Below are 24306 nucleotides of genomic sequence, written 5' to 3'. Positions count from 1 at the left end.
AACATGCAGTATGGTGGCAACTAACAAACATATCTGCAGAGCCATGAACAAAGGCTACAATCGCTCTGTCATACACCAGTTCGATACACAATTATTTTCCATTGCATTGTTAAGGCGCGTGGCCACTCCCAGCCGACAGAGCAGCATTGATTCAGTGAAACAGATATTCATGCTCGCTGTGTCTGCATTCTAAATATGTACCAGACATAAAGTTAACCAGCTGTATCACTACGGTGCTTGATAACTGAGTTACAAAATATAGAAAGCCAGTTTAATGAATCTTGATTTTATCAGCTTTTTATCTCAAACCAAGATTGCACAGAGTTTAAATCTGGCGGTGGATTTTAAGTAGGGCTCAACTAATCAGATCTATCTGATCTTATCTTCATGTTTATGGTTATTGGCATTGTCAATTTTAACTGATTCACAATAAAACAATTCAGTTTAAAAAAATGCACTACATTGGCTCTCTTGCAGCCGACTTTATCTGTAGTCACTCATTGGTCCTGAGCAATATTCACAGCATTATCTGATACTAATTTTACCCATACTTAAAGCTTTTGTTCCAAAATTCCATTTTTACTATAAATGTCTCTTTGATTACAAAGAATTTATCGTGTTATCAGACCTAAATGAATTATATCAGGCAATCCCGAATTTTAAGAGGGTCATACATTCTTGAAACCAAAACACTGAATGCCAGATTCATGATAAACATATATATTAAAAATAGATCCCCTGCCTATTTTGTATGTTTTGTTGAACAATACTGAGTAAAGCTCAAATAAGAAGCTACAAGTTTCATTAATTTGTGAGCTGAAAACAATAAGAAGATCCCTTCTGGGGTGACAGACGAATATTAATATTGAACCTTCAGCACAAATCTATACAAAAGACAGTAATCTTGATATGGTCTCTTTTGTTGAAGTGCCTTTTTATTTTTCAGAACTGCAATCTAGACAGGTATGAGCTGGATCTTTGCAGTACATTACCACTGACGTGTCCTTTGTCAGGCCGATGTGTCAGTGTTGCTTAACACTGAGCTGACAGACGGTAAAGTGAAAGCCTTGATCATGCTGCAGGAAAAAGTTTCTTTTCTGGCATAATTTAGATGCAAACTTGCTACCACAAATGATGTAACTGATTCTTGCCACAGCCCAACTTTTTAGAAGCACTGACCAAATACTTTCTGGTCAGTAGTTTGGCCAAAATAAATACAACAATAATAATAATAATAATAATAATAATAATAATAATAATAATAATAATAATAATAATAATAATAATAATAATAATAATAATAATAATAAAAATCTTGGATACTTCATATTTCATTTGTATTTTTTTGTCATTATTTGTCCATATTTCTAAGTAGGGCTGAATAATTAATTTTAAATCCAAATCGTAAAGGCTACAAATTATGATATACATTATGCAACACGTCTGAACCAAAGTTTAAACTGTGATGTCAGTGATTTCACAAATTCATGTGTCCTCATTGTGTGACGGTCACGCTTTTAGTGGTATCTGATGTGGGAATGCTCCATCAAATGTTCGAAATCAGTTACACAATGAATATTCAGTTAAAGCTTGACCTTAAAAAAATCATACAGCTAATCTTAAATCTAAAAATCTTAGACATTTTTTCCAAATCGTTTAGCCTAATTCAAAGTCTTTTGAAACCTATCAGGCATAAAGATGAACAGGGGAAATGCTCAAGATTTTATTTCCATGTTATTTTATTATTGTTTATTTTATTTTTTAGTAGAAGTAGTCAAAAGGTAGTTAAATGCTGCCATAAAATTCTCCTTTAGGTTGCTTAAAACCCCAAATTCAAAAAAAAAAAAAAAGGGACCTCGCATTCCTTAGTGGTAACTACAGCGCTGCCATATACCCAGTGATCTCCATGGAGAATATAACACATTTTTAAACAGCCAAACTTTGGGTCTATTTGTAGCAGTATTAGGAATATAGTAAACAGTTTAGCCAATAAGGTAAGGTTGGTATGACAGCAATTAAATTTTCTCTTACTGTATCTATTTGTAATATCATCCGTATAACAGATATCTGAAGCAAATTATTCTTGTGTCAATTATGCCAAGTGGTCAGGTGCTATGTTATGTTCACCTCAGTAATTATACCTCATTGACTCTTACCTACTGAAGTCAGACCAAGCAGAATCTCTATAATGAAGTTTGTTATGTTGGAAGACAGAATGGAGGAAGAAAGAAATGAATAAAAGCAAGCAGGCAGGAAAGAAAAAGGAAAACAAGTCAGAAAGATTACCCTTGTGACACGACTGCACACTCAGCCTCATTCATCCAAATCTGCCAAATTTGATGTTAATGAGGCACACAATCCCATGATAATAGATGCCACTACACAGCTAACGCCGCTCTCTGTTAAGCAGTGCTTATGAATGTAAAACATTTCAGGCGCCATGTAAGCAAAGACAACAACAGCATTGTTTTTGTTTAGAACTTGCTCTGGACCATGCAATCAAGCCACACTTGGGCCATCACTGTGATTGCACCATGTTGTGTTGACACAGAATTACAGCTGTTAGTCACCATGAATATTAAATTTGATCTGGAATGTCAAAAATTTGTTGGTTTTTTTCAGAGTTTCTCCTGCATAGAGAAGTTTTTTGCAGCCTTCAAATAAGCATTTTGGTAATTACCATTGCCAAAATTAAAATGGAACAAATAAAGGCAATTTATTTTTAACCATTTTTTTTAATGAGGTTTCATCTACTATAGCAGAATGTTTGTTTATCAACTGGTCAAAAAGAACAGGAAATGTATGATCAAAATAAGTAATATGGACTCATTTTCTTTACTGTACATGGGCCAGTCAATGTCATGTTGTCTATCTTTAAGTAAAATAATTTGTTGGGGTTAATATAGGCACTAACTAGAAAAGAAACTCTACACATTTAAATTTTACATTAAAACTGTATGATGGACCATGATGCTCTAAAAGTTGAAGAATGCACACCATACTTATTTTATTTACTTGATATGAGCCGCAAAGACAACATTTTAGGTGGCATCATGAAATGTAAGCAAACAAACATTCATTTGATTAAGATTTAACATGGATTTTTCTTTCAGTCATGAAAGCTGTTTTAACGCTAAACACATACAGAGTGTACTGCTGCCATTATCAGGTTGGAAAAGCTCTGAAGAAAAATGTAAGGAACAGTACGAATCAGAGTTAGGAATTAGATGTTCCATTGAGGTGCTGTAATTGCCTTGCATACTGTAGGATGGTATTAGGTTGGACTGAAATGCACGGCTATTGAATGAGAGTGGAGACTGCAACATTTTTGCAAAGGCCGCCATAATATAATTTTCCTGATGCAGTCCTCTATGAGTCCAGCAGAAACTGAAGGATTTATCCATTTGCATAAAGTCCCAACACTCTGAAATGAGTCAAGGAAACCCGTTTGTCTACAGCTCCAGTCAAGCCCAAAAAAGAGCTAAGCATTTTAAATTCTACTGTGAAGCTAAACTGTTCTTGAAATTCAGCTGGCAGCCAGCCTTGCTAGTCATCCGTTGATTTGATGTGTGCTTCAAGAATCTGGCCCAAACAGGCAAACTGTGAGCCAGGAATCCAAACAAACAGTCTGAGAAACCAAGAACCATCCCTGGCAAGTTAAGTTTACACCATCACCGTGGCCCAGTCATGTGAGGTGGTGTCCATCAGTTTACTGGTAGGTTACTGTGATGCTTTCATGTTGAATCAGAAATGAAGCTAATCTGTGTGGAGGGCAACATTCCAGTATTTTAACCTAAAATGCATTTGGCTACTTGTGAAATCTTCAGCATTTTGTGTTGCTGTTGCTGTTTTAGTTTCCACAGAGAAGACTGAAAGGTTAATTTGATTACAAACATTTCTCTTTCTGTGAAATGACTCACCTCTCTGTCGTATCATAAGCCCAACAGCTCTGTGCTAAAAACAACTTGTAGTGAAAATAGAGAATTTTAATAAATCTACATCATCATGTAGATTTTTTTCTTCTACTCTTGAACACTGCCACTCTACTATCTGCTAAATATGACCACTGCAAATATAAAATAAGAAAGCAAGATATTAACATGATTAAAAATACTATAAAGCAATTAGTTGAAACCTTGAAAAGATCACTCAGCTCCTTTAGTATGCAAAAGATGAAGAAGTACCATCACTGATGACCCTGACACATATTCTATCTCCAAATGCAGGCTCATAGTTTCCATGGTAATTTTATATAATATAATATGGAATGAAAAAACACTGCCATAGACTCTTTTGAAGAATACATCGACATAACAAAATGTTAAAGGTTGATAGATGTTAACCAAAGTTGAAATTATTTCTCTATAAAGAATTACTCTTAGCTTTGCTATAGGGAATAAACAGCAACATGCATTTAAAGTCACTAATTACAATGTACCTATGGGATGCTGTGTAGGCTGTAGGGAATAAAATATTGACTCTAAATGTTGAAATGGGTCAGTAAAAAAGGTCAGTTCTTCATCTACAGTGCTACAAAATTATAAAATATAATGTGGCACATAACTGTGCAAGCTGTAAAACTTCATCAGTTTCTGGTTGTCTACATTCATGATTCAAATGATGACATGCAAAAGCAATAGAACATTTGCAGATGGCAAACTAACACTGAATGTAGCAGATGTCTCAATTTATCTCCAGAAATGACATCTTAGCTGCTCAGCTAATGTTTTGTTAGCTTACATTAGCTAATAGGGCACTGAGCAACAATAACGTGATTCAAGAACTGATGCACTTTAAACTGTTACAAAGCTACTAGCATTAGCTGATGGTCTAATATCTTGCTTGAATGTATGGGAGCAAAGTGCCACAAACTAATGTCAAATATCATTCCTTTCTGGCAAAAAAGCAAAATGTTTGTGATAGATTTGTTGCAAATTTGTGGGTGATTAGTTTGAAAAAAAAATGTCACAAAAAACATCACAAGTCTGCTACTGTTCACCACTCACAGCAAATTTCAAGCAATATCCTGGTGATGATGGTAAACATGTTCACCTCCGGTTTGCCATAACAGTTTTCGCGCAGTGTTAAATTTCTAGTAAATGTCTGCTAATAAATTTGCTATTAGTGGCAAAGACGTGACTTCAACTTGCATATGAAAATATGACTGCTGCAATCTTGCAGACATCTTGCCAAAGGTTACCCACAACTGTCTGCCAGAAATCTAAAATTTTTTGTAAGAAATATGTTTTTTGTACTTATGTGCTTGATCAACGGCTCTCTCTGAGCTGAAATAATCAGATTTTGGTATTAATACTAGGGGTCTTAATGATTAATCAGTTAATTACCATAAATAATTCAACCAACTAAAAACATACTAAATGAGGGACATGCATACCAGAAAATATACTGTACACTAGCTGTATGTCCTGGTTGTGCCACCAGAGGAAGACTCTCACCATTTACTGAGGTGGAAAACTGCAGTTCATTTGCTGTGTTTATTACAGAAGCAACCAGAACAGGTGCTCACTCAGATTACAGGCAGTTCCAGGTTAACAAGCAGAGAGCGTTGTGGTGGTTTGGCTAGCAATGGGCGGCCATGACAGAAACCTCTGTGGCAGGTCATAGCTTTCAAACATAGTTCACTTTCAAATTCTTATTTACATGCTGCTAGCATAGCTTTAGATCAACTATCTCATTAAAATATGTTGGGTCAGAAAGTTGTGTGCCAGAAGCCAATGCTATGCGATTTTTGTAAAGACATATTCCTCATTTTGCCTGTATTTTATTTATTTTTTTTAACAGCAGGCTGACGGACAGCAGTTTCTGTAACAATGTATTTACTACACCACAGCCAACAGCTTCATTTTAGAGTCGATCTCACTGAAGCACTGATGCTGCCCTTCAATTTAGGAGGATAATTGAGTGCAGCAATGTAACTGTGACAAGACATTTTATGTCCTAAGGAGGTCATAGGTCAAAACGCCTTAAACCTCGTAACAGTAAATTTATGGTTAATAGTGATGCAGACAAAATTTTGAGATACAGAATGTGCACATATTCAAATGTAACTGTAAGGTAAATTCACATGGCCACTGAAAAGGAGTTGAAGCCCTAAAGCAAAATAAACCACTGCTAAAATAAACACAGATTTCGGACACCTATCAGATCATAAAATATGCACACCGTGTGCCTGCCTTTTATGATCTTTAGTGATGCTAGTGTCTAATAATTCGTAACAAGGCCACAATTTTGCCATTTTTTTTATCTATGAAAAGAAGAAGTTCTTTTGTCTTCCCGATATCTCTAAAGGCACGGATAAGCGTATTATTACTCGAAGAATAAAAGCGAGTTAATGAAAGCTGCAGAAGGGAATGAAGCTTCCTGGACCACCTGTTCAACATTTTCATATTCAGTGAAGAAGAGCTTAGGTTCCCATATGAGCACCTTGCCATCTGTTTCAAAAATATATCTAATTTTGGTATTCAACAACAGTACATGCTTTGCTAAGCAAAGATACCACAGAGCTTATTTTAAGCTAATTTTAATATCTGCCTTTATGATGTGTGCAATTTCAGTGCAACTGTATTTGCTGCATATTCTATTTTTCAATAATTACTGCTACAAAAGTGACTTCAAAGTGAATGTAGGTGATCCAACACATGCATTTAAGTGACAGGTTTGAAAAACAAGTTTGCATGTCTTCATTAGAATTACAAACACACAAGCGTGACTGAAGCACTGATCAATCAATGTATCTTAAATCAATTATACCAAGGACCATTAGTGTTATCAGGACATGCAAACACAAGTTTGATGGGGCTGTTAAAGGCTCTCAGCAGCTTATCAGAAATAATGCTCCAGAAATAATAAGAATCAGCTAATCAGGAGATAAAGACAAAGAATCACTGTAGACTTAAGTCATACACCAAATGCATACTTAATAAGCAGCAAAAAGCTTGACAAGCATATGTCTGTATTAAGGTACAGGTTTCAATTTTTTTTAACCTTTTCATTCATGCAATATCACGCCTGTACGAAAAACTGCACCGACAAATATAAACCTACATGCATCCGTAGTGTTATCATGGTAATCGCAATTGAAATGTTTGAAGCTCAGTTAAGAAAGTCTGCACAATCTGAAACCTGAGGATATCTGAGCCTCTTTGATCAACATAATGTAATTTTTCTGTGAAGTTTATACCTTATTTTGTACACCTTGAGCACAAGACTAAGTCATCCCCACAGTGAACTGCATTACAATATGTTAGAACACAAGACAACCAAAAGTGACCTCTCTGAAATTACATTTTATTGGCAAAATTAAGGTAAATTAGTTTCCAATTAGTGCTAACTCAAATTGTTAAATGATAGAGATAACATTATAGGCCACAGAGCATTTTTTTTCACTACAGTCTTTTTTTCAGAGCACTTCTTGTCTCACTGCTATTTCTTTGGTTGTGTACAAAATCAAGATTTTGTGGACCACAATGACCAGTTCATCTGAACTGGGCCACTGCACCAAAATCACAATACATTTCCAAAAAAAAAGCACCACACTTCCAACGAATCTTGCAGTGGAGCTGTGACAATCAATCAGTTAAAAGCCGACACTAAATCATCAATCAATTCCTGTGCTGGAGGCAACTTACAGCAGAACACTGCGATGGAGCTGCAACTACATGTGCGGGTTTTTTAAGGACTCTATGGCAGAACAAAGTGGGTACTGTTCTTTTTTTTTCAGTGTTTAAAAACATGGCTTTCTTTTATAATAAGCGTGGCTAATCGCATAAATCAAGAATGCATTACAGGAACATTTACTGTACATCATCAGGCAACCTTCTGCCCTCTCTATGACGCAAATGCATTAAACAGGCCCTGGAATTTACTACTAGAAACTTCTATACATGCAGAAGTCATATGAATATTTTCCAAAATAACCACAAGAAGAATTTGTCAAACATTCATAAGTAAACATATATAATTATGCAAATAAAAAATGCATATGGGTCATTACATATTTCATCAAGTGGTCCCACCTGACCCCCTCAGATTTTTCTAAACTTTTACATGCTTATAGAACATTATATATGATGAAAAAATCCAAAATTGCAAGGCTTAATTGTAAAGCGTTCCAAAGTTATGACCATTTGAAGTAGGTAGTGGGTACCCTAAAATTGCAACCAAAATTAAGACTTGAAGTTTTCGGCTATTTTCAGGCTTCTATAACTTCTGAACAAAAAGAGCTAGAGGTCTGAAATTTTCAGGATCATTTCACAGGAATCTATAGTCCTAAGAAATGTGAAAATATCTACTTAAAATTTATAATTGCATGTTACAGAGAATGACAAATTTGAGATTTTATCCATCACGAACTTCTAAAATGCTACTTTTGGCCATCTGTTACACAAAAACTAATCATCCTATTCATTAGAAACTTTATGTGCTGTATCTTGGCTACCTAGGGAATGGATCTCTGTAAAATAAACGTCCTGTGTTATGTTATGTATGATATACGAACAGCTAAAAATCAAAAATATCTGTCCGACCTTCAAACGTCAGTGTCAGCATGTGGGATAGGTAGTATCACAAAATAAAAGACACCACGTGAAAGTACAGGAATTGCCCGAAATTTTGACACCAAGCACAACTTGCTTCTATAAATCCTTCTATGTTAAATGTTCACATTAAATATGCATGTTTTCACCCCATATTTTAGCCATATATAACAAAAAATTTAGTGATTTTCAAGGGTTTAAATGTATGTATTGCAGAGTAAAGAAAATAATATTAAGTACTAACAAATAGTGAATAGTTAAGTATCTATAGCATATAGAGCCTCCATTTTTGCAGTACTTGTAACTTTATTGGCAAATGTTATACATGTTGACTGCAGATTTTTTTTTTTTTGTAAAGATTTTTATTTGTGTCATAGTGCACAAAATCTGCACAAGCATTTTTGAGTTCTTGCTCTCTCTAGCCATGGTTGTGTTTCCACAGAGGCAAAGGACTTTATACTGCAGTGAAAAACGAGTCCACAGTGAGTAAAAATGCTCAGAGCCTGCTTAGAATATAGAGTATGAATCAGAACTTATCAGCTGCTAACAAATTAAAAAGGAGAAGGGTCAAAGGAATTAGGTTGTGTCTAAATGTCTGAGTGCCCTGCTGATCAATGTGTTCAACAGTATTTTTTGTAAGGTCTGAACAAGACACACACAGCTGAGTTAGAGTGGCACATTAAAATTGCAGATTAAATTGATTTTCTGCATTGTGCAATGAAAAATATTAATATCACTGCAATACTGAGAGCAACTATCATAGATTGTATTTCTCAGTCTGAGAGAAGTGATGACAAAACAATGCTGTAGTTACTGAACAGTTATAAAGTCTAAGAGATGATGCATATGTGATGGACCCAAAAATGCAGCAGTTCTTTCTATGGAAAATATACTGCAAATGCATCCATTAATTGTACATAGGGAAACAATGGAAGGTGAACTGAATGATATTAAAAGGAATGTCATTTGATAGAAACTACATTAATGTTCATGGAGGCACCTTTGCTCTGTGAATATATTATGCAGTTGTGAAAAGGAGAAAAAAAAAATAGGTCGAGTACTCACCCAAATGTTGATACTAACTGATGGTGGAGACTACAGGATCAGACACCTGAAAGGAAGCACAACATACATCTTGTAAATAAAAAGAAAATTTGGTTTCACAAACAGGTAATAATTTGGAGAACAATGAATATGGACCAATGAAATGGAAAGGTCCGATGTTTGGGCTGCAGCAGCTGCTTGAATCCATCCTCAGTGCCTCTGACTCAATTGTTTACTTTAAGAAAGTTAGCATTAAAGTGCAGCTCTAACTCCTCAAGTGAAACACTAACTTTTGACTGCAGGGGATAAATTCAAAAATGATAATTGTGACTGAAATTTCTATTTCTGGTGTTGTGAATGTCCTACATTCTGTTTAGATGCAGGTAAGGGTGGGGGTGGAATGATTTTTGTCTCCAGGGCCCAAAGATGTGTATTTCTCTTGCTGAGGAATGCTTTTGTTCTGATAAATTGACATTGTCAGTTTCCCACATTGCCACAGTGTGGCTTATACTATAGGGAGCAGCAGTGGGAACACACATGCTACATACGATTGGCGTCAGTCAATCTGACAGTTCTTGTTTTTTCTTTTCTTTTGAGAGAGGGGGGGCTATTTTTTCTAAATCTGAACTTCCAAGTCGAGGAAGCAGGAAGGAACAGGAATTAATACACCTACACTCCCCTTCTCCCTTTAGAATGGCAAAAATCTCTTTGTACTCACATCATAATTACTGGTGGGCGCCAGTTTGGGATTGTTATCCATGCCTCCTTTCTGTTTTGTTGGGGTTTTTTTGCAAGTATAGCACAATGTTTTGAGAACACGCAACTGACAACTAGGTCTTTTCTCAACTTCACTTCAGTTCCTTTATGCCGTCTTAATGTCTAGTATTGCTTGATGTGGGATTCCTTGTTCTAGCATATGCTCCATATTTTCAGACGAGGTTGTCTCCAAGCACAGCGAGTAGCCGGATGTGGAGGGAAAGTAACCAGCAGTCGGAGTGCTGAGGGCACGTTCCTCCGGGGAAATGATGTTGATGAAGGCGCTCTATTTAGCTGCTTTTTCGCACAGCTTGAAACTTTGATTTTATTTGAAATCCAGCCTCAACTGCCGAGTAATTTTTATGTTTACCTCAAAAACTGCTTCACTTTCCACTTTGAATTAGTAGTTCTACTGTTAAATACTGAACACCACTGTATGCATTCTGTTACCACAGAAACAGAAGAGCTTCTTTATTACTGCCAGTTAAATGTTTACATTTGTCCACTTTTTAGATAGGCTAATTTAAACTTTGTAACACAGAAAACCCTGATAAAGTGCAAATATTTTATTGAACTAATTTTGACTCTAATAATGTGAAGTATGTGCAACCAGTCCAGCTAAAACAATGGTTGCTTATTCATAATGGGTCGGGTACAAACAACTGTCGATTAATCTGTCAGGATACCTCTCGATTAAACGATTTATTGTTCTGGCTGTAAAATGTCAGAAAATGGTAAAAAATTCTGATCGGTGTTTCTTATAGTCCAAGATGACATCTTCAGACATTATTTTCTCTCCATAACCCAAATATTTTCAGTTTAAGTCAAAGAAAAAGAGAGATACTTAAAGTAGTTTAGCAATTGACAACTGTCTAATTAATCTATTGCAGTTCTAACTAATAATTAAAAAATAAATTGTGGCTGTTTTTAGAAGTTGGAAATTTGGAAGATCCAATTTTATTCACTGTGCATCTGTGAGGAGCAATACCAGGCAGAACAACCTAAACCTTAACTTATTTTTATCAAGCTGTTCTTATTTCATTTGTTTCAAAATTTCAAATGCGCTGATGATTCTTAATGGTTTTATCTTTTTTTTTTTTTTAACAAATTTTGCCTTTTCATATTTTTTGTCATTCTTATCCATGTTTCTTATTTGTGTGCCGACATATTTTATTTTATGTGATTTTATTTTCAATATTGTAAATGTATAAATACCTCAGTTCAACATTTATTTAACTACATAAAAACTAATGACCATTTCATTTCTGTAAATAAATAAGAATCCTAAAATACATCAAATTCAAGTAATCTACCATTTACACAATGAAAAGACAGTAAACAATATGGAAACAGAATTGGTAATTAAAGAGTGAGGTCATAATCCTGCATTTACCTTAAGTACTTAAATCAAAAGAAATGTATTACCATACTACTTATTCATATTTATTTTATATCTATTTATAAAACAATCAGAGTTGACCAATGTGCCATGTATGGTAGAGGACAGGCAACAACAAAAATATCTGTAAAAGAGCAACATTGAAAACAGAATTTAAATCTATTTGTAAAGCAAAATATAGATAAAATACTGTAAAGGAAGACAAAACTTGCATGATAGAATTCTCAAGTACATAGGACATATTCAAATATTAAGACCACTAAGAGGAGTAGTATTAAGATTCAATAGAATCTTAATACTACTTTGATTGAAAAAGGAAGGTCATTTTTTGGCCTTTTTCCAGCTTTTTATTGACAAACAGCAGTGAGAAAGATAGTTTACTGTTTATCCTGCATCACTATTCTATTACATATGTGAGTTTAAAGGCTTTTTTTTGGCCTTTTTTCGCCTTTATTGTAGAGGACAATGGAGAGAAAGACAGGATATGTGGGGAGAAGAATGGGGGAAGGACCTGCAGCAAAGAACTCTGAGCTGGATTCGAACCCATGGCCACTGTGTCAGGGACTATAGCCCCTGTTCATGGGTCACCCGCTCAGCCAGTTGAGCTATAGGGGCATCCCTAAAAGCTGTGCAGAAAATTTAAGACATTTGAAGGTGGAGAAGGAGCAGAGATGTTCTGAAATGTTCTCAAGATTCCAATCCATGCATGCGTATTATAAACACATAAAAGAACCTTAAAGACAACAGAACGGTTGTGCAAATAGTTCTCATTCATCTGCTGAAGTATTGACACATCTGCCAGTTAGTCTTTTGCTGTCATGTGAATATAAAAAGAAATTTTATCCATTGTTGAAAATAAATGTTAGAAAAACCATCTATTTTCTGCTGAATGTGCAAAATTGTTTAAAGTGCCCACTCTCCTACAACACCACTATCAGCGTTCTCCCTTAAGTACTCTCATCAAGTCCAGCCAAACCTGTTGTTTACATACGAACCATAACTATTATTCTATCTGCTTGTGCAAAGTTGACTGAGAAAGTAACAGCTAACTGGGGACCTTATTAAGTGTTTAGGAAATATGCCTCAATTCCTGTTTGCATGTCTTGCCATCAACTTAAGTTGCTGCTATGCAGTTTGGATGCTCTATTCAGCCCTTTATTTACCCAGGGAAGATTTAGTGAGTGCTAATATTATGTTCAGTGACTGCCTCACACACACAGTACAGGGAGCCACACACACTCACTTCTGGAGCCTTTGTCTGCCACATCCAGATTTTCTGAAAATCAGCTACGAAAATAAGTAAAATGGTAGAGCAAATATCAGACCAATTGCTGTTATTGTTTTCCTGAAAAGTGGAAAAAACCTGTGTGCTAAATTGTGATTGATCTCAGTTTCCAAGTTACAGATTCAAACAAAAAAACAAAGAAGGTTGAGTACGTTCTGTGCTGTGGCATCTGAGGAAGCATCCTGCTGAGGAAGAAATGTGATCTGGCCAGAAATCGTGGAACACATGGCTCAGATCTGCTCACAGGTTTGTGTGTGGCTCTCAGTTGTCAGCTGTAGCCAACCCAATAAAGTTAAAGCAATGTAATGGTGCCAATAGCCCAGTACTGGCTCCATACCTGTAAGGCAGCGGTAGGCAAACAGCAGCTGCCAAATCAGAGCCTGCTGCAAAAACTATTCTCACTTTAAAGTTTCCATCAGGCTTCTGCATGACTTTACTTCAGTCTACCGCACCAATGTACATGCAAGCCTTATGTAAATTTGATAAATACTGGCGGCTATTTTCATTATTGATTAATCTTTCAATTATTTCTTGATTAGTACATTTTTTTATAAATCGTCATGGTCAAAACAATGTCAGAACATGTCTAAAAATGTTGACCAGCCCAAAATGATGTCTTGCTTTGTCCACAACTCAAGGCTATTCACTGTCACATAGTAACAAATAAACAAAAAATGTTCAGATTAAGGATGAATTTAGACTTTCTTTCTTTAAAAAAATGATTGAACCAATCAATTGCTGAAAAAAAAAGTTAGTGATTATTTTATTTAATCAGTTCAATCATTGCAGCTCTAAACCTGAATATGAGTCATACTTACCTAGCCAATTACACACACATACAATACAATCTGTTTCATTGAAATTACACAAGTACGCCTTTAATTCTGCTTTTACTGGGAAAATTTTGCGTATTTAGGTTGTCCAGTTGAAATCTAACATGCTGGTCATGACAACACAGCCCTATTCGAAGAAGGTTACTGTTGATCCTACTGTAGCATGATCATAGCTCCTTATCAGTCTTTATTTTCCAAACCAACTCTGCAGTCATGAACCTGGCCTTTAGTCACTTTTCTGGGGGACTGACCACAATACAATACACAACATTTGGATAACTGCCAGAAATAAATTTGTTCCTACAGCAACTTCAACTGCCAGTTCTTGCAAGCACTTGCTTTAAGTCTTACTTTACAGGTTAATTACACATAGAGTTGAATTCTCAGGAAGGCAGCTGAATAAATTAGCTTTAAAAAATGACAAAAACTGCCCCAAAAAACAACCAGCCATCGTACACAGCTCTATATATTAAAACTATAGTTTGCTTAACATTTTGAGAGATTCAGTGTCACTGAATTAATATTTTGGGCTACAGCCTAAACCTTTTTTTAGCCTATATTTGTTCATATTGTGGAAAACTGGCACTCTTACACTAAGCTAGTAGTAGCTCTTGTTTGCAATGTTAAAAGGGATGTGCGGACAACAATCACTGAAATAAAATAAAGAAAAACCTGATGACTGTCAGGCAAGTTCTGGAGATGTGGGATGTCTTTTTTTAAACAATATCTAAGTGGATTCAAGGGGGTTTATTCATAGTTTATCCTTGGAAAGCGTTAGTCATACCATATAAAACTGTGCATCATATGCGTTCACATTTTATTGAAATACGACCAGGAGAACATGTACAGTTTTTGACATAAATTACAGGAATCGCAGAGGTCTTTAAAAGTACAACGTAATTGCCTCAATGAGCTGTGTGTTACAGCCACTGCGACAGCGTCAAATTCTGACAGTGATAAAAGCTGCATAAATTGAGGCAAACTACAGTAACTAGCTTCCTGCTGTTTTTAGAACACCAGCATGCACCTTTTTGCGTCACCTCACACTGTATCTCACTAAGTATTTCCACTCCACTACAGTTTCAGACGTCACTTAGAGCATGTGCCCATTCTGAAAACACTGTGCCTGTAGCTGCCTACCACAGTCTAACCTGGACTACCCATCACACTGCAAACCCTCAGAAATATTAATGCTTTTTTTTTTTTTTTTTTTTTTTTAAATATTCAAATAAAATGAGGCAATTTCATTCAATGCCAAATCCATTATTATAACTTAGGTTAAAGCATTTTCAATCTGGTAGACCACAAGAAGACAATGAGCTAAATACTCAAATTATCAAAGCCATTAAATGTTCAGATAGAGTCACTGGCTATCAAAAATGCCTGATCATCCAAGTACATTAGACCATTAATACAATTCTAAAGACCCACAATCTGTCAAAGAAATGTAATTTAGGTCCTGAAAAGGTTTTTATTCATCAGGTTATGATGGGTGGGATTGAAAGAGACTAAAAACAAGCGAACATGCACTCACTGCGGATCATTCTGCTATTTTTACACGCTATATGGGATGTCTTTGAATAGTCCTGATTCCTTTTTTTTGTTTTCGTAACAGCTGACCCAAACATTCTTGTCACACAGATCTTGCAGATCTGATGCTGGGTGCATTTCCTCTGCGGACACATGCTTTCTAAGTGCTCCTACAATGGACATCTTGATTGGGCTTTAATGTTTACAGCCTGAAAAGGCAAACCAAGCCAATGAAAAATACATACCCCTGTAAACACCTTGGCATTTCCCTCAGCTTTATGATGTATTTATAACCACTTCCTTATAGCAGCAAAGTGAAAGGCAGGTTCAGATTAATTTAGTGCACGTTACCCTTTCCTGAACTAGTCACAGTTCAGTACCAGTGGACTTACAGGAATCTGCCGGAGGGCAGACTCGAGTGCAGGGAATACCCTCGACAGGAAAAAGGTGGCTCATCTGCTGTACATCCGACCTGGTAACTGTTCATGAGCGCTTCACCTGGTCCAACAACGCAGTCACTTAGAGGCGAGCAAACGGAAAGCATCAGAGTCACTTTCAAAGTACCGGTTTGAATTTTTGATTATACCCCTTGTTGGTGTAAATATGTGCAGTATCAAAGAGGCTAGAATTTTCTCAACAATCACCATCTTATAATTTTCATCTGCAGCCACTAGAATTGAAAACACAGACTCTTTGTTAAAAATAACATATCTCACTGTGGGTCCTTGAAGAGGAGAGGAAACTAAGTAAAATTACAGCTTTAACTGTCCATAGCAGCTTACACCCCCACTTCCGGTTTCAACTTTGACTGCATTTGCTGTATTTGTGCAGACTCACGGTTTTCCTGTGCAATTAGATATTATTAGACATCGCCAGACTAAACTGTCAGCTTGTTTACAGCCTTTGTGGCTGTACAACTACTCGTCCTTGTTACCCACTTGGACACCATTTACTGAGTTCTTTGCCATAAAGCTGCAGTGTGAGGTAAAGGTTGACCATTAGGTTGTTCTTTTTTTTACACAAACGTTTGTTCTTGCCTGTCTTATGACATGCACAGCAGCTTGGTTGTTTTAAAACATGACTGATACCAATGTCGACATTTCAAGAGCAGCTGAAGGCAGATATTCTATAACTCCAATATCACACTGATGTTCGTTTTAGTTGTTTGTTTCTGGATCTAATAATAATAATAATTCGCTATTATTAATAACAAATGATAAGGAAAATTGCAGAATTTTAATTATTATTAAAATAGGTTGGTACTTTGTCTGCAGTTCATTTATTTTATATGACAAAATGTATCAAATCAAGAAATGTTAACAATTAATCAAAAAAACTACACTTTCCCATCAATTACCTCATTCAACTAACTTAGTCATCCAACTAAATAATCGATCTATCACTAGAGAAAGGTGAGTTGACATCAGCTGCCACTGGTTCCACAGGTAATATAATTCCTAACTCCTCAAAAAAAGATAGAAAAATTTGTACAAAAAAGTTATACTTTGGTTACAAACCTTAAATCCTGCTCTTGTCAGTCACTGACAATGCAGGCACTTAATGCACTTGAAAAAAAGCTACCGCAAATGTGTAATGGATGTTGCAATTGTTAGTTTATTCTTAAATATGTACTGTACAGTGTCTGAAGTATTTCATTTAAGCCCATTTAAAGTTCCCTTGTTGTAGAGATGCAGCCTCTCCTGCATCCCTGTTACTCTTTTTTGTTGTTTGCCTGCTAATTTCCCAGTTTGTTCATCGGATTATACCCATACAAATGTTGCAGACGGGAAGCCTAAACACCAGTCATGATGAACATACAGTATACAGCTTCTGCATGGGAGCCCTCTCTCTTTTTCACTAGTCACCCCCATGAACTAGTCCCAAAGTCCACTGTGACAAACTCCCAAACTTTGACATACATTTTTGATAAGGCTGTAAGTGTTCAGAACTCAAGGGCGATATAAAAAAAATTAATAAAGATTGATAAATTATCATTTTGTTTGCATGTGCCACTATTAAGTGTGGAGATCAGTGTCAATACCACCAAGGGTCTGCAGTGAGCTCTGTGGTCCTGTCAAAAATACAGGCATGTCCACCTGCATGAGTTATGTATAGAAATCAGGATTGGTTGATGGTTATTCTCCTGGTTTGACGTCACTATCTGTGTTTCCATAAAATTTTGATAGCACATTTAAATGAAAAAATATTATATTTGGAACTGGTTAAACAAATACTGATACCCATAATCAAAAAATAGCATAAGATGTGACAATCTGTCGACTTCTTATGCTCACAGTGACCTTTGGCCAATGCATCTAATCAGTTCATCTTTGAGTCCACGTGAGCGTTTGTACCAGATTGTCAAGAATTTCCCTCTAGGTGTACCTGAGATAGCACGTTTACGATTATAGGAGGAACTGACAATCTGAAACAGAAAACCTATCAAAGCATAAAAATGTCCAAGGCTTATTTCTCCGAGCTTTAATCCTCAGCAAAAAAACAGTCAAATTTATGGAGACTAGTGCTCTAAGTCAACAAGCGCAATCCCTGAAAGGTGGCAAAACAAATATCAGGCTTTGGTTTTAATTTGATGCTTCTACAACAAATGAAAGTTGGGCCAGTGGATGGATTCAGAAGATTAGGGGATGCCTCTAATGTACTGGGTCTGTCTGATATTAACACAACTGACCTCAAACCTGACACGTAAGGGTCCTCTCACCCTCAGCTTAAACCCACCAGCCTGCAACCTAAAAAAGCAAGCAGGCGGCTCAAATAACGAAAGCCATGTATAGGGAGTTGATGCTGATGGCTGGTGCACTGTGTTATTTAATCCACAATGCATGCAACAGCATATACAATTGGATGATCCATTAACGAAGCGGATTCTGGGGCAACGCACTAAGACCTTGGTCATAACCTTTAACCTCTTATGCATTATATCTGACATGAGAAAGTGCAAGTAAATGCAAATGTGGACAGACAAAGAGGCTTTTCTCTTTATGCTGTGACAGAACAACAGTATGTGAAAGTCCGCTCCACCTCTTCCTATGTACTTGTAATAGCATTAGTAATGCTTTAAGGTCCAGATCTTACTGCATTAGTGCTCTTATCAGCACCATGAATAAAGGCTTTCCATTTAGTTAAGCCTTGGTGTTTTACTTTTCTATGTTTTATTATTCTCATATCCAATATAGGTTAATCAGTATGAGCAACTGATTGACATTAGAGACATTACCAGAACAGACAAAGAATTCACAACGACTTGACTTTTTCAAAAAAATGAACAAAAAACACTTTTCAGCACTCCAAGTATTTCTTGCTTCTTTTAAAATCATGCGTGACAACTACAGATTGCATGTCTTGTCCATTTAACAAATCAAAAACCAAAGCCATTTGTGACAAAGAAAAAGGGTAAATTCTAAACAACCTTCTCAAGGTTCTGAACAAATCTTTGACACATTTGTTTAAAAATTATTTAACCAATTAGTTACTTATCAAAACTGAAGCAATTGCTTCCATTTTCTGTTGATCAACTAATCAGTTAATTGAATAAATTTTAGTTTTAAATCACATTGTATCATTTTCACTGGTCTTCTATCTTTCCAGCCTAGTCTCCCAAAAATTGTATTTAAGCAACTAAAGTGCATTCTCAATTAAACATATTGTCTACCAAATGTCATTTATTTGTGACATATCACAAGTAACATTTATTTTACTGCTTTATTGTCACTCCAACCTTACATATAAGACGAGGCGGGACTTGTTTGTTTCAAATTCATTTGCTTCTTTCAAAATGTAAATTAGAATGCAGTTTAGCTGTATAAAAATATATTTTTTTGTAATATAGAGTTGATCTTTGAGTTACAAAAGCTCACACACTACACTCACTACCTAAACCTCAGAGCCTCATATCGCTGTAAAACTGTATTGTCAAAGCAAACAAGACTTCACTTGTTTACCCCTTCTTCTTGGCTGACAGAGCCTCCTTTGCTTCAAATGAACCACTAAAGTAGAGGAAAACCCCATTTACAACAGATATGACCTGAATTCAAAGCACATCTATTATTGAAAAGAGTCGCATTAACATGAAAGAGCCACAAATCAGGAGTTAAATCAGAAGTCACCTGGATATATTTGCTCAATGCCTCAACATTAAACAGCCTCACAGGTAACAAATAACCCATCACGCCTCTACTTTGTATACACACCCCACAGATGAGACAAGAATGAAATTGCAGCCTCGACTTATGGGTGCATCGAGGTGAGTGTGAGGTTACGTGAAGACTCAGTCCCAGGTGTAACACAGCCAGAGCAGACACAGTGACTTCCAGCCAAGATGATGATCTGGGTCAGTAGGTAATTGCATTCCGGGACCACAGGGGACTTGTTGGCAATTAATCCTGCCAATGAGCCAGGTGAAATACGCACAGGAGACTGATAAATGCAGCTCCTGTTAACACAGCTCTTTCAAAGAATGAGACGGTAACATTTGCTACTGACACAACAGCCACAGTCACAATGAGATTGGGAATTTTATTGCGCCTGATGTAGTGGAAAATCTGGACTCTTGCCAGTCAATTAAGCATTACGACAACTTCTCAAACACTGACACAGAGCTTTAAACTGGTTTCAAGAAGTGATACCCTGAAACATCAGGGTTTACACTCCACATGCCTAAGCACTTTTTGTGTATCTGTTTCTTTTTTTGTCTTAAGATCAAAACAAACCACAAACAGGTCAAAAGGTGAATTAAAAATTGCAGGAAAATGCAAGAAAGTGGAACCCAAGTCAAAGGGTGATTTTCATTGTTTTATTTTCCATAATATTTTCTTCATTATAGCTTGGTATAATAATTTACACGCTCACTCATAATTCACAGAATAAAGGCAATTTTCTCGAGAAGTCATAACAATAATAGAATATAATCCAGAGATATGACAAGATTTAATTTACATTCAATTTTTAAAGCTTCACGGTTGATAATATTTAATGCCCTTAACACCATAAATACATTGTTTTTGATTGGTTTCACTGCATGTCGTTGGTATTGAAAAGTAAAACTGGTACTCTTCATTCTTTCATCATTCTAATCTGATTTATGTTTTGCAGTTTAAATGTTTTGGCACATCATTAATAGCTCTGTGTTTTGCCAACAACATGCTTCAGTAATTTGACGGTCTTTAGAGGCTGGCATCTGTCACTGCATGCCAAGCAAGTGTATCAGTCACTTTGTGCAAAGTGTCCCATTAGCCTCAAGCTTCTGTCTAATCTGAGATTAATCATTTAGTAGCATCTGATCCTAAATGATAGGGGCACAGAGAAAATGCCACTACTGGCACACAATCACTCCACATTGCAGAATTGTTACCATTAGTACAATGTTAAAGATTACTGCTGTTTACTGGCAACCAAAAGCTTCAACAGTGGAGAGAAATTTTCACACAGCAGCAGAGTGTGAAAAAATGATGGGTGGTGGGAACTGGACTCAACACAAAGGAAAATTTGAGACACCAGGAACTTTTCTGGGAGCCTTTTCAGGAACTTTACCATCATTTCAATAGAGAGCCAATAAAAAAAAGTTTCGGTTTCTTGGTAGTGCATCATGCCAAAAACTCCCTTCTGATGTTGCAGAAACTGAGAAAGTACTAATTATTAGTCATATTAATATTAGGAGTAAAGATGGGATTTTTGAAATAAAGGCAGGAAAGAACATGCAAAAGAGACAAATCTGAAACTATTCTGGTTAATTTATTCAATGCAGCTATACATGCTACTGAGACAGAAGAAATGCCAACAGTGAGTGAGTGAGTGAGTGAGTGAGTGAGTGAGTGAGTGAGTGAGTGAGTGAGTGAGTGAGTGAGTGAGTGAGTGAGTGAGTGAGTGAGTGAGTGAGTGAGTGAGTGAGTGAGTGAGTGATCATTGTTACCACTACAACTGCACACAATCAGGCCAAGAAGAACCCCGGTCAGGCTAAAAAAATCCATTTTCCTCATATCACCCCACTGGTGTTTTCCTTCCTTAATAGTAAAAACAGTGATCTTTAAGACTTTTATTTACAAGAATTTGTTGGCATGCAGGCTCCACATGTGCACAGCAAAATGAGGCAGGAGCATTAGAGAAACACCAAAGTGGAAGATTTGGTTGCAAAAACAAACACAGCATCAAATATATGGAAATATTTTGGCCAGAGGAAGAATGATTTTGACCAAAAACAGGCACTCTGTCAGCAGCGCCTTGCAATTGGTACCACAACACAAGGCAATGCAACTAATTTGTTTGACCATTTAAATTGGCACCAAAAAACTCTGCATGAAGAGTCTAAAGCCAGATGTGAATGCCATCTAAAGCAAAAACTATTCTGGATGCCTTTACCAGTGTTACACAATATGAGGGAGGCTGCAAACGACAGAGGGAAATCAGTGATGAAATAACTTTCACAGTTACCAAAATAGGTTTTAAAAACTTGATTCCATGGCTTGACAAGCAACATGTAACGCCATCACTGACCTATTTTTCTCCAGTTGCCATCCCACAGCTGTATGAAAAAGGCAAGGTGCTGGCTGAAACAGAGCTGTCATAAGTACAATATTATACAGTTAGAACAAAACTGTTGTTTGAATTGTACTGGGAGAAGGAACAATAAATGCAGGCACAGTATGCATTTAGGGCCTGAGACATTAAACTGGTGATGATTTATCTTTAAACATAATACTGGCCACCAGCATCCAGCTAAATCAACAGTAAAATGAGGGCTATGCCAAAGCTTTGAAAAAGAATGTGCCCGATATTTGTGTTTATTGACTTACTCTGTCCAGCTTGATGGGAGGAAAAAAGAGGAAAATTCAGCGAGAACTGGGAGAAAAATCCACATGTACTATGCAGTTACTCACATAACAGAGTGATTAATGCTGTCACTGTTGCCAAACATTAGACTTAGACGACTTTATTAATCCCTGGAGGGAAATTAAGTAAACATCCCACTACAAAGTATTCAAGAGGGTTAAAATAATACTTTCTTCATTTAAATTCCAATCAACCAGCAAAAACCTGAGAGTTCTATCAACGTTGATGCCACAGGTGGAAATAGCTTAGCTTTTGCTCATGTTTACATCCCACCACAGTGTTCGATCTGCACTGAAAGTCTCATCGGCACAGACAAATAGCTGTTGGTAAGGTATCATTAGTTACAGAGTAAACAAGAGTTACACACAAAAACAGAAAGTAATCAAACCCTTAAAGTGATTCTCCTTAATAAGAAAGATAATCTCCTGCACTTTAGCTTGAGTCTCCTCAGCTCAGCTGGACCTTCAGTGTAATTGCTCTTGTTAATCATGCCTTAATTTGTTGACGAGATTCATTTGGAGGACTTGACTTGAAAAACACGCAATCTCTCCCAATCTGGGTATGCTGGCATCTTCAAATTAAGGACACACAAAGTAGAGTGAGATCAGATTAAGTCATTGTAAGAGTATTGGAGATGCCACCAGAGGCTGATGTAATGCTGATCGGTGTCTGTCACAGCTTATTAAACCAGTAAACCCAATGAACCACCTCAAGAAAGTCCTGTTGACAGGGATTCCTAAGAAACTCCTCACAATAGCATTTTTCATGCTGTGGTTGTAAAGAAAACCAATAGTGAAGAAACTTTACCATTGTTCAATATTTATTTAAGATAACTATGAATCTCATATATGCTGTTTCAATATACAGAGTCTCTTAAAGGGGATACTAAAACTAGCAAGTGAATGATTCGCACTGATGGCTACTCAGAAAGAAGCAGCGCATTTCTGAATGTCTTCCCATACTTATTTTTGTTTTTAAATAAAAGCTCCCTTTCTCTCAAAAAAATGAATTGGCAAAAAACAAACATTATTTATAAGTGCCACAAACTGTAATAAAAGCAAAAAAACAACAGATTATCCACTTTCCAGTGGTCTATTTAATATGTCATGTGTGGTTATCGGTCATGTCAACAATGAAATTTAAGGTTTAAATAGGTTTTTTTTCCCCCATTTACTCCACTCACCTAATTTTAAATTTGACAAAATAGAGATTGCGTCACATTGTGTTAAAAAAATAAATAAATAAATAATCTATACTTCTCAGCACTACTGAGAAGCCATGACTTGCTCAGTTATGACCAACAGTTTCGTGACGGAAATTCAAAAACTTTTTCAGCTGTGGATTGTGTTTATACTGAGCAGAAAAAAGACAACAAGAGGGACAGAGAGGAAAATAAAAAGTACTTGAGAAATAAATAGCATGGCGCATGACGAAAAATCGTTTACAGAAGTCTGCAAAGATACATTCAGCATGGTAAAATATCTTTCCAGAATTCATATGCAGAGTAGTTTGAAAAGCACCTAGTTTGCAGAGGTAAAATAGCCCGTCTATACCATGTAGAGCCTGTTTTTCAACATCTTAAATACCTGTGGACACCTAAAAAATGTTGTGCAGAATGCCCGGGTAGCTCAACAGGTTGAGCTAGTGACCCATAAACAGGGGCTATAATCCCTAACAAGCCGCCATGGGTTCAAGTCCGACCCATGACCATTTGCTGCACGCCTTTCCCCAACTCTTCTCACCACATCACTCCACTGTTCTCTGTTTTCAATTTCTGCAAGATCAATACAGAAATTCAACTTTCATTTTTTTTTTTTGGTTGGGAAGGGGGATTTATTCAATCATAACAGTGTCGTACTTCTTAAAACACATTTTTAGGTCTCTCTACTTCTAGCCATAGTTGTTCTGTTTCCATAAAGGTGCAGGATTAAAAAAAAAAAAAGTTTAAAAAAAAAATGAGCCCTCAGTGAGCAAAAATGTGGCAGGGCAAAAAACACCCAGAAACTGCCTGTAGTTCTGAGGGTTAACCCGGTTTGACCTTCAGCTAAACCACTGTCAAAA

General features: G+C 36.4%; 1 protein-coding gene across 4 annotated transcripts in view; it reads right to left on the bottom strand.

Annotated features, from left to right (window-relative positions):
• The window catches only part of lpp (LIM domain containing preferred translocation partner in lipoma), a 217564-nt gene that overhangs the window by 181021 nt on the left and 12237 nt on the right, over window positions 1–24306 (bottom strand). For all 4 annotated transcript variants that reach the window (XM_023268061.3, XM_035947166.2, XM_055014703.1 and 1 more), the window contains one exon: window positions 9621–9666. The gene's annotated coding sequence lies outside the window, so the exon portion shown is untranslated. The remainder of the gene's footprint in view (window positions 1–9620; window positions 9667–24306) is intronic.

The sequence above is a fragment of the Amphiprion ocellaris genome, chromosome 2, assembly GCF_022539595.1.
Source record: "Amphiprion ocellaris isolate individual 3 ecotype Okinawa chromosome 2, ASM2253959v1, whole genome shotgun sequence".
NCBI classification, from domain to species: domain Eukaryota; kingdom Metazoa; phylum Chordata; class Actinopteri; family Pomacentridae; genus Amphiprion; species Amphiprion ocellaris.
Note: the sequence above shows the minus strand (reverse complement) of the source record. Positions and strands in the feature narration are given on the sequence as shown.